Raw genomic sequence first — 5177 nt, forward strand, 5'->3', positions numbered from 1 at the left:
TTTAAAAGATATAGCACTAATGTGGTAAATTTAGATTTTATTATACTTTCATTACATATTATATTGATATAAATTATAATATATATTAAATAATACAAAACAATTTTGTATATACCTATATGTTGTTTTGAGATCATTGATATTCTATAACAAGTTTTTAAGCTTATTTTAATAAACAATTATTAGAGTTACTTTATGTGTTACTACTTATATATTTAAATGCTTTATTTTATTATAAATAATATATTAGTTATTGTTCTATAAATTGAAACTTACATTTATATGTACTATATGTACTTAATTCGTAGGTAACAACTACGATAACTACCTTCCAAATAGACCAATTTAATTTTATCAAAGCACGACTCAGGTGAGAGTATTCTTTATCTGCTGTTGATATATTATGTTATATAATATGGTGAAATTATTATTCGCGCGTAATGATATTTTACGACGTTCAGGAATTGAGCTGTATGGCCAATTAAGTGAACTTTGTTCTGTTCGTGCACATAGCAGATATCGAATAATCACATTTTAGCCTTAATACCCACAATGCGATTTATAATAAAAATATACTAATACACATAGCTCAAAATTGCAATGTTTTTCGCAAAACTAAAATTTTCATATACTCAACCAAGTTGCTCACTGACGCTAATCCCTTGAATCATCTAGCCCGAAGGACCATGTAAAATGTACCAATCCCTTTAATAATATTCGGGAGGTTGGAAAAGCTTTGCGGGTGCAGTATTGAAGAAGAGGATCAGGCAGGTAAAAATAATCAACTAATGTGTGGATATCACGAGCTTAATATTTCACACAAAAATTTAAATAATGGCATAAATATACAAATAACTCACGACACCGTGACAATGAAGTATGGTATGACGAGGGACCTGGTGAGTTAAACTGCTGGCGATGGACGATGACCGACGTGATGAGAATATTTTGAAGATGAGTATGTTGTATGTAAGACGGCGAAACCGCGTTCACTAATCAATGTAAATAATACGAAAATGAAAAACCACAAAACAAGGTGGAATACATAAATTCATTTGAGACGGCGAAATTATTGTTACGCAGTGACCACGACTTAATCACATACGCAACAAAACTCGAGCACCGTACTGTGTTTGTGTCATAATAATGCCGATCATATCGCTGAACGTCATACGGCCTGACTTGACCTTTGTTCTAGGCGGATAACAACCCCACCGAATATATAATTTACATTCACTATGATGCATTTATGCAACGAGTATGTTAGATATATTATATTGTTATTATTTGTATCCGTATAAACATGTATTATGTATGTAATAAATAAGTATTTTTGTGCATTTATTATTATAAAGTTTACTTGCCTAAATAATCAGCTGATAAAATTGTTTTAACCCAATTTTGTTTTTCTACATTATAGTTGAATGTTCTACTTTTAAGATATATTTTTAATTTATTTTTTAAAAATATCAAACTTTTGTATCAGATTTTGATTTTTTTCGGATATAAATTATCAAAATCCATATTAATCTAAAAAAGTGAGAATGTTTAATTCTAAACTTGTTTTAAATATAATATGTTATAAGTGAAATAAGAGAAATAAAGATTTAGTGTAGAAGTAAATAGTAATATTATTATTATTAACTCATATTAATATGAATTAATTAAAAAACGATTATATAATATATTATTATATAGTTAAACTTACAAGTGTGTGACCCTTCGAGTTTTTTAGAGCTGGGTATTTAAGACTGTTTTTATCTTTACTTTGTTTTTGTATACGATAAGTTACAGTTTCCGCCCACAGCTTGTATAATGTTATTTCAGGATAAATGTTGTGCTTAGCCAATTTATTGAATCCAAAATTTATATTTATTTAATAATTACATTAGTAATCTTACAAAAAATTATATTAAATTGTCCGTTTTAAAGAATTTAATGAAAAATTATTTGTTAAAAGAATTAAATTTAGTTTATTTGAAAGAAACGTAACCATCTTCGTGATTTCTCTTTTAATATTGCAATATTTATCATACAGTTTACCTCGATTAAGACTAACTTAAAATATGGAATGAGATAAACAAACTCAGATTCTGAAGAAAATAATAATTCTTCTATACCTATTATGTAAACATCAAAATAATTAGGTAAATAATATTTGATATTTTGTTGTTTTTAATCAAAGCCAATAAATAAAATATTGTACATTTGTATTTTAAAGTATTGAGTAACATTATTATTTTATGGTTTTTATATTAATGATTGTATTATAAAACAAAATGCATAGTAATTAATAATCATTAATAAAATTTACATTATGTACTTAATAAATACCCTATACATCATTCTTAATATCACTTATGAAAAAAATGCATACCTTTTGCAATTTTGGAAAATTGGGACCTGTTAATTTTATTTGCACCTTCTGTATTGATCATCTTTTATCACTACTCCACAAAGCCGATTTCTCATTTATTGGCATAATGTCCCATTTGAAGCATAATACTGTAGTATGATACCACCATCTTGGTATTTTTTTAATATTTGTTTGATAAAATTATCTAGTTTAGGTACAATTTAAAACTGTTTGTCGTATAATATATAAAATAATAAATTGATTGAACATAATATTCTTTTTATTGATATAGGTAATATATTATTTTTTTCAATAATGAATTGATTTAATTTGAACAATATTATACCTTTAGTGGAATTGATTTTACTGGAATTTTCCTCTACAGTTAGATCACTACAATTATCGCTATTAGAGGCTTGATTCACTGATAAATTGTAAAATATAGTACTTTTTATATTTTTTGTTTTGATTTAAATTATCTACACACATAAACAAAAATATCATAAAGTAACAGTATGTACGTATATAGTTTATTATATACAATGTTTTTTGTTATTTTTTTATTGTCATATTGTAAGAAATGTATATTGTACATTATACATTATACATTGTATTACCTATTTCTGAATTTCTTTTAATGATCTTTACAGGATCAGTTGTCTTATTTTTAGAAGGTCCGGCACCATTGTACGATATATCTATTATGTAATTTATAATATAGGTTAGGTATATATTTAATTACAATTTGCAATGACAGCATCCTCATTCATTAATGATGTAAATTGTGACTATTTTTCAATTTGAATAATCTTATAAAGTGAACATAAAATGCAGAGGATAACATTTTTAAATATTTGTATTTATGAATCAATTATTATTTTAAAAATTTGACTAATAACACATTAATTTTAATTTTAAAATATTATGAAAATTATTTAATTTAGTACCTATGTACAAATAAAACTGTTAACTTTATAATATTTACTTCAATAGGATTTTTCAGTTTTTCCAATTAACTTATAAAATTGGCCCTTTGTCCCATTTTTGGAACTAAGTTTACTAACATTGATTCAGTCAACAAAATTAAATTAATAATATTGGTCTACTTTAGATGTAGAAAATATTTTTCAAGTATCATTTTTTGTTAAAAACAAATAACTATTTATTTTAAATAATTTAAAAATACAATGTTCTTAAATAAAAAGTAATTAAAAATTAAAAAGTAAGTCATAATTAAACAATTTAATCTGAGTCCTTCCTTATTTTAAGTATTATTCCCCACATTGTATTAAGTGAGGTCGTTTGTATATTATATATTATTATCTTGTATTTATAAATTATTTAAAAATCTGTTATTATAAAATAATTAACCTTTAAATATACTGATCAAATGTTTAAATCCAATATTAAATAACCATTTTCTCGTGAAATCATCCATGTCTAAATATAAAATAAATAAGTAATTTTCATCACAGTATATTATATATTTTACTATAAAAAATAAAAGTATATATTATTATAAAAAACAACTATATTTAAATAATTGTAATAATTATATTATTTCAGTTATTTTACCTAGTAAATTTTTATACTTACTATATTTTATTTAAGTATAATTTTTTAATAATTTTTTTCCCCGTGAACAGATAAACCGTCATCCACTTAGATTTTGATTTCCACTCAATTTTTAAAGCCGTTATTTGTTTTTTTTTTTTTGATTTTGATTTGGAATATCGGTTTTAAATTTGTAAGTTATTCAATTTTCCACGAGGTGCCGCCATTGGGTGACTTTCCTCTCTCGTCAATCAAATCACATAAAATTAACTTATTGTATATAACGTGTAAATACAGATTGTAAATATAATTTTTTTTTCAATAAAAAAAAAAAAAAGTTATTCAATTATTGATATTAATTTCGATTTTTTCTGGTATTCAAAATCGGTTTCTACCTTGATTAATTATTATTCATCATTAATAAATAATAACTAATAAGTAACGACTATAAGGCAGTAATGAGAAAATCAGTTAAATCTATGAAAATGTTTTTCTCAAATAACTATAAAAGAATTAAAAGTAACTACTTCTTAGGACTAATGTATCAAATCACTAACTTTTTATTTTACTTAATTTCATGAAAATAATTTATACACTGCACAAATTACAAACTCACAATATTATTATAATATCAATATGGCATTACGGCAGCACTGAATACCTAGTATAAATCAGCGGCGTAGCGTGCGTTTCAGCTTAGTATATGCATTGAAGTTGTAAGTTAATAAAATCGTGGCCCCACACCCCCTACATTTATCTTAAAATATAACATGAAACATGCAAAGTTTTACGTAATTTTTAATATATATTATATTAGTACATAGCACAATATTATATTTAATAAACAAAAAATAAATCACTTTTTAAAAATAATAAATGATATGTCACACTGTCTTATAATATACGATAAATAGTACGCACTTATAGCCGGTAAAATATACGACAATCCTAATGAATTTAGAAGAAAATATACAAAATATAATAATATTATAAAATATTAAATTAATACAATCAAACATATTTTTATAAACATATTAAATTATTAATATAAAAAAAAATATTTTTTCAATTTGTGAAGTGTATGCTGTGCATACACAGCATACGCACACGCTACGCCAATGGTATAAATTATTATTCGTCAAATTTATTCTGGATTTATTATGGTATTTTAGATTAGGAAATGCTGTGCTTATAGTGTTATAACGTGTAAAACGTCATTATATTATTTCTAGTAATTTGGTCAGGCAGTTTTCGAGAATGTTCTATA

At 24.1% G+C, this 5177-nt stretch overlaps 2 protein-coding genes across 39 annotated transcripts in view; one reads left to right on the top strand and one right to left on the bottom strand.

The window, feature by feature from the left end:
* The window catches only part of LOC100572794 (leucine-rich repeat-containing protein 15), a 12819-nt gene extending 11637 nt beyond the window's left edge, over positions 1-1182 (bottom strand). For 5 of the 14 annotated variants that reach the window (XM_029490575.1, XM_029490578.1, XM_029490577.1 and 2 more), the window contains exon 1: positions 861-1160. The gene's annotated coding sequence lies outside the window, so the exon portion shown is untranslated. Of the gene's footprint in view, positions 1-860 lie in introns of all 14 variants that reach the window. The other 9 variants (XM_029490570.1, XM_029490568.1, XM_029490571.1 and 6 more) reach the window with 5 other exon arrangements.
* The window catches only part of LOC100575370 (leucine-rich repeat and immunoglobulin-like domain-containing nogo receptor-interacting protein 2), a 78037-nt gene that overhangs the window by 33997 nt on the left and 38863 nt on the right, over positions 1-5177 (top strand). The window lies entirely within an intron of this gene.

Source organism: Acyrthosiphon pisum, chromosome A2 (assembly GCF_005508785.2).
Source record: "Acyrthosiphon pisum isolate AL4f chromosome A2, pea_aphid_22Mar2018_4r6ur, whole genome shotgun sequence".
NCBI lineage: Eukaryota > Metazoa > Arthropoda > Insecta > Hemiptera > Aphididae > Acyrthosiphon > Acyrthosiphon pisum.